Genomic DNA, 13,820 nt, shown 5'->3' with positions numbered 1-13,820 from the left:
CGAAACTCTGCTCCATGGCTGGACCCCCAAATAATATTCCTTTACGTGCTAAGGGGTATCTAGAGAGTGGGATAGGTTTAATAACTACCCTAACCCTAACGCGTACCCTAACCCTAACCCCTACCCTAACCCTAATGCGTTCCCTAATCCTAACTCGTACCATAAACCGAGCCCTAACCCTCATCCTAACCCATACACTGCGCCGGACCCGAACCCCTCCACGAACCCGTACCCTAAGCTGTACCCTAACCCTAACCCTAATCCTAAGCCACCCTTGACTGCTTCTGCCTCCAATAGATTTCCTAAGCCCTAGTGTTTTAAGGAACAGGTTAAAAAGAGAATCCTAATATGATTTCTTGATAATGGGTGTGTTCCTTATCTTATCCTAGTGTCTAAACTCTTCTCCATGGCTGGACCCCCAAATAATATTCCTTTACGTGCTAAGGGGTATCTGGAGAGTGGGATAGGTTTAATAACTACCCTAACCCTAACCCGTACCCTAACCCTAACACCTACCCTAATCCTAACCGATACCCTAAACCGAGCCCTAACCCTAAAACTAACCGTAACCCTAACCCATACCCTACGCCATACCCGAACCCGTACCCGAACCCGTACCCTAAGCCGTACCCTAACCCTAACCCTAACCCTAACCCTAACCCTAACCCTAAGCTACTCTTGACTGCTTCTGCGTCCAATAGATTTCCTAAGCACTAGTGTTTTAAGGAACAGGTTTAAAAGCATGTATTAAAGTATGTAAAAATATGTATGAAACTATTAAAATATGAAAAATATGTATATTTGTATGTATATATATATATGAATCACTTTGCTGTACAGCAGAAATGAATACAATATTGTAAGTCAACTATACTTCAGTATCAATTAATTTGAAGGCACTTTTATAAATTTTGCCTTATTTCTCTTTTCCTTTCATCCTGGGAAATATGTATAACAGAAACTAACCTGGATTTCTCCAGGATGAATTCATATCACACAGAACTTTAATTGTTGAGCAAACCATTAATACCAGTTACAGCATGGGATGTCGTGATCCAATATGAAGTTTTTAAACCTTGTATCAAGCCTGCAGAATGCACTAAATTTGGAAATTCAAACTGCAATGAAGCTATCTATCCCATGACTTCTCCACAACTAGTTATACAATATCAATTGGAAACCATATACCATCAAATGAATGTAGACAGAGACAACTATAGCCTTCCTTTTTTTCCTTTTAGATGAAGACGGTATTTAAGGTGATGTCTTGGGCCGTTTCAGGTTGTTACTCAATTTCCTGGGTATATCCCATGCACACAGGAGGTACACATGTTAGTTAACTTGTTTGTGCAACTATATGAAGGTAGTTAATACCACAAAACTGTATACGTATAAAGAATTAAATGTTAAAGTCATGGTTTGTATTTTTAATGACAATGAAAAAAAGTGTAGTGCTGATATTTGTTACAAAAATGAACATTAAAAACATTCTTAGTGAAAAAAAGCCATACAGAAAAGGCAACCTAGATCCCATGCTCATCTTGTCTGCTTCAAATCCATCAAGGCTGTCCAAATGAGGGGGAAACTCAGTAATGGTTTCAGAAAAAGAAAACTGGATCAGGATGGAAAAAGACATTTTCATACAGTTGGGACAGCAGGTGAAAGTTGAAGTGGGGCTGAGTATTAAATTATAATGTAGACATCAGGATTTCCTCATTTAGGGGTTATGTGCTGGTTCCTTGGGCAAAACACACTGAGCATTTTGTGTGAGGTGGCAAATGTGAGTACTTTTGGCCATTACTGAAACTTTTCTGTACATTTTAAATTACTGGTAAGTAAATTACTTTTCTAGACAACCGTGTCAGTATCATGCCAGAAAATCAGACAAGACAGACATCAAATTTTGTTATAGAGGCCAAGACTTACCCAGACCAAGTTCAACCAAAGTTGTGATACTTATTTCCCTTGTAGGAGTCCACATGGTATTAAGAGGCACCGTGGGAAGAGTATATTAGTAGCTACCATCTCTTGGGTCCTGTGGATTACCTGGGGTGCAGTAGAAACTGTGAGATTTTAGTATTGCAATTTTTCACATTACTTCAAAAAATATGTTAAAAAATAAATTCAGTAAAGTTGCAAAATATGGAATCAATATACACAAATCAGTTTTGTTTCTATACACTAATAATGAACACCAACAAGAAAAATTAAGAAAACAATCCCATTTTCAATTCCATCAAAAAGAACAAACTATTTAGGAATAAATTTAACCAAGGGCATGAAAGACCTATACTCAGAAAACTATAAAGCACTGACAAAGAAATTGAAGACACAATAGAAAACAATATTCCATGCTCATGCATCAGAAAAATTAAACATTATTAAAATGTTTATTCTATCCAAAGCCATCAACAAACAGTGCCAGGAAAACTAGACACCAGACCCCAAAGAACGACACTGGTCACCATCTACACTGCACATAAAACTAACTAAAAGTGCACAGTATTCCACATTAAACCCTTTCTCTCCTGAGTCCCCTGAAGAAGCACCCCACCCACCCAGCAGTCAGCTGCACAGGAAGATTCTCCACACTTGCTCGTTTTTTCCTCACCAGTGGTTCCTGAGAAAACCCAGCTGCTGTCAGTGTGGACAATGCCTCATGGTCCAGAAGCCTAAGCCCTGACAGGAGACAAAGCTCCTGTCTGCTTGTCACAGAGCAAAGTCTGTGGGCAGGGTGCACCTGTGCCCCCAGGGTCAGACAGGTGGGTTCGGCGCCCCCTGTGGGACGTCAGAGAAGTGCCGGGAGTGCCGCACTCACAAACCCAGAGGCCTCATCCGGAAGGAAGTTCTGCTGTATATACTAAGTTTGGAAATCCAAACTGAAATGGAGCCAAGTATCTCACTGTATCTTCTCAAAAGATGGTTAAGGAGCAATTAATTACAAACCATATGTAATGAAATGAATTTAGACACAAACTTTACAACTTAAACCAAAATTCACTCAAAATTGCCCATAGACAAATTTAAATTACCAAACTATAAAAAATCCTAGAAAAAAAAGATAATCTACATGACTTTGGGTCTGGTGACCTTATTCAGAAAACCGGAAGACAAACCACAAACTGCAAGAAACTATTTCCAAAGCACATATCTGATAAAGGATTTGAACTCAAATTATGCCAACGCCATTAAAATTTGGTGAAGATTGAAACACACACCTGGCCCAAGAAGATAAACAGGCAGTAAATAAGCATACAAGAATATACTCAAGATGCTGGTGGAATGCATGTACAACCAACTTTGGAAGACAGTTTGGCAATTTTTTCCAAATCTAAAAAGTCTCACCTTAGGATCCAAGAAGTGTACCTCTTGTATTTAGACAACTGCTTTGAAAAACTGTGTTCAAACCCAAACTAGCATCAAGTAATGTACAGCAGCTCTATTCATAATAGCTAAAAACTTAAAGATATCAGGATGTCCTTCTGTAGGTGAATTCATAAGCAAATTAGGGCACATTCATGTCAAGGAGAGCAGAATACACCACCCCAAAATATGCCTATTTGACAAAAGGATTATTTTGGACTGATTAATAAGAAAGAGCAGACCCAGGAGAATCTTTCAAAGCCAAGTAGAAAATGCCCTTTTATGAGGTAAATTTACATTTATTAAGGATATCTCCATTTGTAAGGGTTTGTCCCTCTCTGGACCAGGAATTGAATGATGACTAAATATCAAGAAAAGCTTGTTGGGACTTCCCTGCTGGTCCAGTGGCTAAGGCTCCATGCTCCCAATGCAGGGGGCCAGGGTTCAACTCCTGGTCATGGAACTAGATCCCGCATGCTGCAACTAAGAGCCCACATGCCGCAACTAAAGATTCCACAGGCCGCAACTAAGACCCGGCACAGCCAAATAAATAAATGTTTTTTTTTTTTTTTAATACAATTTTTTTTTAAATTTTATTTATTTATTTATTTATTTACTTACTTATTATTTATGTATGTATTTATTTATGGCTGTGTTGGGTCTTCGTTTCTGTGCGAGGGCTTTCTCTAGTTGTGGCAAGCGGGGGCCACTCTTCATTGCGGTGCGCGGGCCTCTCACTGTCGCGGCCTCTCTTGTTGCGGAGCACAGGCTCCAGACGTGCAGGCTCAGCAATTGTGGCTCACGGGCCTAGTCGCTCCGTGGCATGTGGGATCTTCCCAGACCAGGGCTCGAACCCGTGTCCCCTGCATTGGCAGGCAGATTCTCAACCACTGCGCCACCAGGGAAGCCCTAAATGTTTTTTTTTATAAAAAAAAAACCTTGTCAATGAAATAGGCCTGGATGTAAATCTGTGTAACAACCATACCCTTGTTTACTGTGCTTTGCCTAATAACCTCCTTTAAATGGCTTCTTCCATTCCCTAACATCTTTCTTTTGTTCTCAGCAGAAGATAGCATTTAAGGTAACGGCTTGGGCCAATTCAGGGAGTGACTCAGTTTTCCTAGGTATCTTTCAAGTATACAGGAGGTATGCATGGTATATATTAAACTTCTGATTGTTTTCTCTAGTTCCTCTCTTTTTCATTACAAGGGAGATCTCAATAAAGAACATAGAAGGGTAGAGGGAAAATTATTTTTCCTCTAATATACATGCAATGCAATAGTATTCAGAGATATAAAGGAATGGACCATAAACCCGTGCAAAAAAAAATAGATACATCTAACTTACATTGTTAAGTGAAAGAATCCAGTCTGAAGTGCTACACACTGCATGGCCTCATTTATATGACATTCTAGAAAAGGCAAAACTGACATGGTAAACAATGTATAGAATATGTGGTTGAAATAGTCCATATGATACTTTAGTGGTGAATACCTGTCACTATGCATTTGTCTATACCCACAGGTTTTTACAACCCAACAAGTAAATTACAATCTATTCAAACTTAGCTGCTTAGGATATGGGAGTGTCAAAGACTGGAATACAGAATGTAACAAAGAATCTGAATCAGAAATGTATGAAGAAACTCACTGTTGGTAGTGGGACAAATGGGTTGACCTAAGTTAACTTTGGAAATGTACAGAATCTGTAGGCCAAAGACAAAATGTGTCATACATACACGGTGGACTCTATGTTCTTTCCATGAGGGGTAGTAGCTAATACTACTGAAACTACTATATCAGTAATTGAATGGAACAAGCACTGAATTTAATAAATGACAAATGGTGGAAGCCAGGTTTCTTACCACTGGAGTGGGATGTTACAGTCAAACAAAGGGAGAATTTTACAATATCCATGTCATAACAGATCCGGTTGGAGATATCAGTATAAACTCTCTTTAGCCTGCACATAGTTCCACATGGAAATCTTTATAATTATGTGTGTATGCATAGGCTGGGATACTTGCATGTATTTCCATGCACTGTCAGCTGAGCATATTTAGCTCCCACATGTACGTTTTTAATACCATTCTCTAATAAAAGGAACAAGGGCTCTTTGAAGAAAGGGCTGATACTAGGACTGAGACAGTAAATATATGAAGCAGGATAATCTTAAAATATCAGAAAGTAAAGAAGTACCAAAAATTTTAAAAACCCACAAAAGGAAAATTATATAAAATGAAAACAGGAGCAAATGGAAAAAAACGCTCAACCGCCAAAGCAAGAATTAACTAAGCAGTCTTATAATGTAGCACTGGATTATAACCAAAAGTTTACAATAATTATCCATGTGCCCAAACTGGTAAAAATAAATTACATAGTTTTTGATGAACGGTGTTAAAAAGAAATCTCCTATGCAGAAAGCTTCTAAACAATTTATATAGCCACTCAGCTGTCCATCAAGGATGTGAAGCTAACCCCTCTCTCCTCAAGTGTGGGTTCTGCATTATGACTTCCTCCTAAATAAGACACACAGGATGGACATGGGAAAAAATTAACTTCACTGTGGGAACACTTGACAAACACTACCTCAGCTAGGTGACCAAAGTTGAGAATATAAGTGAGAAGTTCCCTTGAGAGCCTGTCCTCTTGACATACAGTGAAGAGGAAGCACTTCACCTCTGTGATCTGCTTTTTCAAAGCCAAGTCTAAGCACAACAAAAACACCAAGCAAATCCCAGTGCCCAGCAGTCTATAAAATACCTGACCAGTCCTCCTCCACACTGTCAAGGTCATGAAAACAAGGAGAGTCTGAGCACCTGTCAAAGCCCAGAAGAGACTAAATAGATATGATGACCCCATGTCCTTTGAGATCCTGGAACAAGGAAAGGTATAACAAAGGGAACATGAATAGGGACTTCAGTTAATAATAGAGTATCAATATTTGTTCATTATTTGTCATGATTCTGTAGAAAATTAGACAGGAAAAATTAAACGTCAAATAAGAGAAACCTACTGTAACAAACTGGAAATCTAGAAGAAACGGGTGATTTCTTTGTAAAAACACATTACCAAAATGAACACTAAATTAAGGAAAATACAAAAAGACCAATTAATCACTGAGGAACCTCTTCCCCATACTGGTTATCCTATCACTGTTCCAGGGTTTCCCTCTCCCGGGACAGGGAAGGAACAGGGGCAGAGCTGTTTGGCAGCTCCACTAATATCTGGTCCCACCCAGAATCTTCATCTCCCCCAGCCATGCCTACCCAGTGAGGACACCTGAGGAAGGATCAGGGATTATTGATTCAGATGTATCAACTACGAATTTTTCTTTTCCCAACGACTGGACACACTTACTGAAGTAAAATAAGTTAGTATTTATTGTAAGGGTAGAAATAAATTAATACTTGCAAGTGGCAAGTTAAAGAATGGGTTTGGACCTGGTAGGTCCAGTGGCTCACACTATCTCAGTGTGACCTTGCTTCTCTCCAAAACTTTGTCCTGCTCAGTGCCTTTGGGGGACCCCATTCACAGGCACAGGCTCTCTCATTGCCCTTGGGCCAACAGCAATTCTAGGCTGAAAACCACTCACCATCCATTTTCCAAGAAAGAGTTTCTCCTTTTCTTGGGCTCCAAGAAAGTCATGGTTTTAAATGCCTTTGATCTGGCTTGGGTTGCATTCTCATCCTTGACCCATCACCAGAAGATGGAAAATGGGACTGACTAGATGTGGGTTGTAAACCCATCTTCAAGCTGGGTGGAACATGAGGTCATCCTTCTGCAACTGTTTGGACTGGAAGCAGGTGAGATGTAATTCCCAAAGGAAAACTGAGGCACTTGGGCCTGAGAACAGATGCTGGCTGGCAGAAAGCAACAGATTCTAAGTCAATGACAGCTCACTGCACAGCACAGAATCTGACACAAAAGGAAGAAAGGGGTTCAACTCAGGGTCAGGGGCTGCAGCTACTCATCCAGTGCTCTTACTGTCCTCCCAAGACTGCAAGAAGTTCTTTCACTTGCTGACAAGTCAGGATCGTTGGTGGTGGTAAACTCAAGTCTCTTTCCTTGGGCATCAGGTCCTCACATCTCAGAGGTGGGCCCAAAACAGCCCATGTGCCCTCAGAAGACACACAGACCTCATTCCTGCCCCTGAAAGGTGGGAGCCCTTGAGTTATGCCATCTCCCTGGCCATATTAATTGCCCATACCTGAAAAACAATACTGCTCATTTTCCACTTTCTTCTCTCTCCTTTACTAAGAGGAAGAAACAAAATGCTAGGGTGGTAAGGAAACTCTTGTGCAATGATGTAATGGGAGGCTCAAGAATTATTCCAAGCCATGGAACCCATAATTGGCAGGCTTTCCAGAGGCCACATGGATGCATATGGCTCTCCAAGACAATGCAGTCTCAGTGTGAACCTCCCATTGTGAGGTCCAGGTGCTCCCATATCTTTGATTCTTAATGAATATGAATGTCAAAAGTTTCTAACGACTGAAAGGACAAAGGATTTCAGGGCCATGGTCTCCTGTATGGTTGTTGTGTCAGGGACACATTCCAATGTTTAGAGGATTATTACTTCTCTTGGCAGCCTATGAGGCTGTGAGGGGGAGGCCTTTTTCTCAACCACATGGATGTTGGTAGTTGAAACTTCTCAAAGGAATGTCTACACTGCCTAGGTAGCTGTTGAATTGCCCGGCATCCTGGTCAGCTCCGTAACTGTACATGAGGGCCTGACCATGCCCAGGCTGGACTGAGCTAGAGGACCACAGATGCCTGCCTGGATAGTCAGAGGTCAAGGGCTGTCCTGCCTGAGACCTGATCGTCTATTCATGCCCACTCAGATGGGACAAAGGATGCCTCCAGTGCCAGGAGGGCCCCACCAGCCCTTAAGAAGGCAGCATCTGGGGGCTGGCAGGTCACTGCACTCAGTCCTGTATAAATCCACACATGTCCACTGAGTGCCCTGCTGTCTGGGCTGTGCTGGAACCTGGGGCTGCCCAGGCAGAGTAGGGCCAGCATCCACCCTTCCCAGGTAGGAGGGCAGAAGGAAACCATGCATGACTTCTGACACTCTCCCCAATCCTTGACAGAGGTTGAGTTGGGTAAGAAACAGTCCGAGACAAGAACAGACATTTCATTCTTCTCTCAGAGCCCAGGACTGAGGGAAGGGAGGCCAGATAAACAGTTATTGACCTCAGCTCCCTGACTCCTGTCTGACCCTGAGCAAGTCCTATCCATTCTGGAGGCTTCAGAGAGAAGGAGAGGGGAGGGCAATGAGGGCCAATTGTGCTTAAACATAACTCTAACCTTTACCCTAAGAACCCTAACTTCTAACCTTAACCCCCTAACAACCCTAGCCCCAGACCCCTAGACCCTCGCCCCTGACCCCTAAACTCTAATCCTCGACCCTGACCCTTTAACCACAACCCTCTACCATGACTCTCCAACAATGACCCATAACCCTAAACCATGGCCCCTGAACCCTCACACTGACTCAACCCAAGACCTAAAGCCTGGCCTAGTGGGTGCCGAGGGATGACTGTATGAACTCTCAAATAAACCAAGGAATTAAATCTTCTTGACCATGAATTTAGCAATGGTTTCTTAGATTTGACAGTAAAGCATAAGAAATGAAAGGAAAAAATAGACAAATTGGATTTCCTCAAAATTACAAACCTTTGTGCATCAAAAGAGGCTATCCAGAAAGTAAAAAGACGGCCCACAGAATGGAAGACAATATTGGCACGTTGTATATCTGATAAGACTCTTTACCTAGAATATACCCAGGACTTTTACAACTCATCAACAAAAAGACAAACAATAAAATTTTTGAAACAGACAAATGGCTTGCATGGACTGCTCTTCAGGCAAGACATACAAATGGTCAAGAAGGACAGGAAAAGATGTCAAACATCAGTAGTCATGATGAAAATGCAAATTAAAGCCACGATGTGATGCCCCTTCGCACACACTAGAATAAAAATAAATTTTTAAATATATAAATAAAAATAACAAATGTTGGCAACAATGTAGAGAAATTAGAAACCTTAAAAGTTACTTGTGGAGATGTACAATGGTGCAGTCTATATGTACAAAACTTTAGCATTTACTCAAAAATACAAAATATAATTACCATATGGTTCAACAACTCCACTCCTAGACATATTCCCAAAAAATTGAAAACAGGTGTTCAAACAAAAACTTGTTCACCAATTATTCATAGCAGCACTGTTCACAGTAGCCCAAGGTAGAAAAGATTTAAATGTCCATCAGCAGGTAAACAGATAAGCAAAATAAGGTAGACACATAAGCTGCATTATTCTGTCATATAAAGGAATAAAGTAAAATTATACAGCCACTGTGGAAAACTGTATGGTGGCTCCTCAAAAACATGGAAAATGTATGATCCCTTGATTCCACTCCAGGGTGTACACCCAAAATATTAGAAAGCAAGGACTGGAACAGATATCTGTACCCCATATTCATAGCAACATTATTCACAATAGCCAAAAGGTGGGAGCAACACAACACATCCTTCAACAGATGAATGGATAAGTACAGTGTAGTATATACACAATGGAATATGGCTCAACCTTTAAAACTAAGGTAATTCTCACACATACTACAATGTGATGAACCTTGAAGTTATTATGCTAAGTGAAACAAGCCAGACACAGAAAGGACAAACGTTCTATGATTCCACTAGTGTGAGGTATCCAGATAAGTCAAATTCAAAGACAAAGTAGAATAAGGTTGCCAGAGGTTGAGGTGAGTTAGTGTTTAATGGCTATGGTTTCACGGGGGGAAAATAAAGTTCTGGAGATGGATGGTGAGGATATTTTTACAACAATGTGAATGTAGTTAACGCCATAGCACTGTACACTTAAAAATGGTTTAAATGGGTCTTCCCTCGTGGCACAGTGGTTAAGAATCCGCCTGCCAATGCAGGGGACACGGGTTCAAGCGCTGGTCCTGGAAGATCCCGCATGCCGTGGAGCAACTAAGCCCATGCGCCACAAATACTGACCCTGCGCTCTAGAGCCCGTGCTCCGCAAGAGAAGCCACCGCAATGAGAAGCCTGCACACAGCAACTAAGAGTAGCCCCCGCTCGCCGCAACTAGAGAAAGCCTGCACACAGCAACAAACACCCGACACAGCCAAAAAATAAAATAAAATAAATTTTTTAAAAAAGCTTTAAAAAATGGTTTAAGTGGTAAATGTTATGTGTTTTTAATCACAATGGGAAAATGAATGAAATAATGATCAATGTTACAATGTGGATAAACATTGAAAACATCCTAAGTGAAAGAAGCCATACAGAAAAACCACCCAGATCATGCTCATCTTGTACACTTTAAATCCAGCAAGGTTTTTAAAGTGAGGAAAAGCCCCAGTGATGGTTCCAAGAAAAGAAAACTGGATTCGAATGGAAAAATACGTTTCCACAAAGCTGGGGCAGCTGGTGAAAGTTGAAGCAGGTCTGGGGATAGGATTATAATATGGAAACCATAATTATTCCCCATTTTGGGGTTATGTGCTGGTTCCCTGGGAGAGTGGCCCTCCCACTCTCACAGGGTAAAACAAACTGGTGTATTTTGTGAGTGTGGAAACTTGATACTGCTATTTGAGGTTTTTTATACACTTGAAATTTACTAGAAAATAAAGTGCTTATCAAACAACCATGTCGTACCACGCCAGAAATACAGACATCAAACTTTGTTACAGAGGCCAAGCTCTACCCAGATCCAGCTCACCCACAGTGGTGATGCCAATCACCCTTGTAGGAGTCCACATACTACAAGAGGCACCGTGGGAAGATTATATTGGGAGCCACTATGTCCTGGGTGCTGTGGATGACCTAGATGTAGTTGAAACAGTGGGATTTCTGAATTCTAGTTCTCCACATTCAACCAACAAAAAACTGTTACAACTAAAAAATGAATTCAGTAAAGCTGCAGGATACAAAAGAAAGAAAAATCAATGCACAAAAATCATTTGTGATTCTATACACTGATAATGAACCATCAGAAAAAGAATTAAAAAAAATCCCACTTACAATTGCATCCAAAAAGATAACTAGGAGTAAATTTAACCAAGGACGTGAAGGACCTGCACAATGAAAACTGGAAGACACTGATAAAGGAAACTGAACAGACAAAAATAAATGGAAAGATACCCCGTGCTCATGGGTAAAAAGAATAGTGTGAAAATATGCATTCTAAGGTGGGACTTCCCTGGCCATCCAGGGGTTGGGACTCTGCGCTCCCACTGCAGGGGGCACAGGTTCGATCCCTGGCTGGGGAACTAAGATCCCGCATCCTGCATGCCACATGGTGTGGCCCCAAAATTTTTTTTAATTTTAAAAAATATGAATTCTAGCCAAATTAATGTACACATTCAACACAATCCCTACCAAAAGTCTAAAGACACTTTCCATAGAAACAGAACAAACAATCTTAAGATGTGTGTGGAACCACAAAGGACCCAGAAGAGCCAAAGCCACCCTGAGGAAGGAGAACGGGCTGGAGGCATCTCGCTCCCTGACTTCACACTTCATTACGAAGCTACATTCCCCCAAAAGTGTGGAATTGGCACAAAAACAGGCGCACAGACCAGAGGAACAGAGCAGAGAGCCCAGGAACCAACCTACAGGTATGTGATCAGTTAATTCACAAGCAAGGAGCCAAGAACATACACCAGGGAAAGGACAGTCCCCTCAATGAACGGTGCTGGGAAAACCGGACGCCACTCGCCAAAGAACAACACTGCACTCTGTCTACACCACACACAAAAGCGGCCAAAAACCCAGTTTTCCACATCAAGCCCTTCCTCTCCTGGGTCCTCTGAAGACAGACACCCTCAGCGGTCAGCAACGCACAGGAACATTCTCCCCACATTTCCTCACCTTTTCCCTCAGTGGTGTCACCTCCCGGCAGGTCCTGAGGAGACCAGGCTCCTCTCAGCATGAACTGGACCCCACAGTGTCCCAAAGCTGAAACCTCAGGGGGTCCTGAGGAGACCCGGCTTCCGTTAGTGTGGACTCGACCCCAGCTTGTCCTGAAGCCCAGCCGTCAGCATGGATGCAACCCGCGTGTCCCAGAAGCCAAAGCCCCAGTGGGTCCTGAGGAGACAGGGCTCCTCTAAGCATGAACGTGAACAGCATGATCTGAACAGACATCCCGCCATGAAAAGATATACAGATGGTAAAAATCATACAGAAACAAGCTCAACATCATATACCATTAGGGAATTACAAATTAAAATCATGAGATATCACAGCATACCTATTTAGCACTGCTAAACTCCAAAAATATGAAAATACCAATTGCTAGAGGGTGAGGAACAAAAGGAGCTCTCCTTCATAGCTGGGGGGATGCATGTGCAGCCACTTTGTAAGACAATTTGGCAGTTTTTTCCAAAACTAAACAAGTCTCACGTTGGGATCCAACAATCATGCTTCCAGTATTCAGGCAGCTGCTTTGAAAATCTATGTCCAAATGCAAACAAGGATGCAATTATGCACAGCAGCACTTTCATAATGGCTAAAAACTTGAAGAAATCAGGATATCCTTCAAAAGATGAATGTATAAGCAAATTGGGGTACATCCATGTCAAGGCGAGTAGAATATGCCACCCCAAAATATGTCTCTCTGGCATAAGGATTATAGGTCTGCTTTAAAAAAAAGGGGGGGCTTCCCTGGAGCCTCAGTGGTTAAGAGTCTGCCTGCCAATGGACGGGACACGGGTTCGAGCCCTGGTCCGGGAAGATCCCACATGCCGCAGAGCAACTAAGCCCGTGCTCCACAACTACTGAGCCTGCACTCTAGAGCCCACGAGCCACAACTATTGACCCCGTGTGCCACAAGTACTGAAGCCTGCACACCTAGAGCCCGTGCTCCACGAGAAGAAAAGCCACAATGAGAAGCCCATGCACTGCAAAGAAAAGTAGCCCCTGCTCGCCACAACCAGAGAAAAGCCTGCACGCAGCAACGAAGACCCAGTGCAGCCAAAAATAAAATAATATATCCAATAAAAATATCTCAGAAAACTGAGATTGCTGTTTTATGAAAGACATTTACAATACAGAAGTTTCCATTTATAAGGGTATGTCCCTCTTTGCACCAAAAATGGAAGGATAATTAAATCTTAAGTAACTCTTTTCAATGGAGAAGTCCTGACTTAAATGTGCAAACAATCATACCCTTGTTTACTGTGCTTTGAATGATAACCTGCCATAAGTGGTCTTCCCCCCTTCCCCAGCATATTTCTTCTGTTTTTAGCTGAAGAGGTATTTAAGGGGATGGTTTTGGTCATTTCAGGGAGTGACTCAGTTTTCCTTGCTATCCCCCCTGTATTCAGAAGGTATACATGTAATTAAACTTCTGCTTTTCTCCTGGTAATCTCTCTTTTATTTCAGGGGCAGGGGGGCCTCAACCAAGAACCTAGAAAAGTAGA

General features: G+C 41.8%; 1 long non-coding RNA gene across 1 annotated transcript; it reads right to left on the bottom strand.

Moving 5' to 3' along the window:
- Positions 1–1,461: 1,461 nt before the first annotated feature.
- On the bottom strand, positions 1,462–12,374 carry LOC130706858 (uncharacterized). Its single transcript, XR_009006909.1, has 3 exons — positions 12,271–12,374; positions 1,927–2,063; positions 1,462–1,612 (listed from the first exon to the last, which is right to left on the bottom strand). It is a non-coding gene; the product is annotated as an uncharacterized LOC130706858 (long non-coding RNA).
- Between the last annotated feature and the right edge of the window lie 1,446 nt (positions 12,375–13,820).

This window comes from Balaenoptera acutorostrata, unplaced genomic scaffold, assembly GCF_949987535.1.
Source record: "Balaenoptera acutorostrata unplaced genomic scaffold, mBalAcu1.1 scaffold_187, whole genome shotgun sequence".
NCBI classification, from domain to species: domain Eukaryota; kingdom Metazoa; phylum Chordata; class Mammalia; order Artiodactyla; family Balaenopteridae; genus Balaenoptera; species Balaenoptera acutorostrata.
The sequence above is the reverse complement of the archived record's forward strand: the minus strand, read 5'-3'. Positions and strand labels throughout refer to the sequence as shown.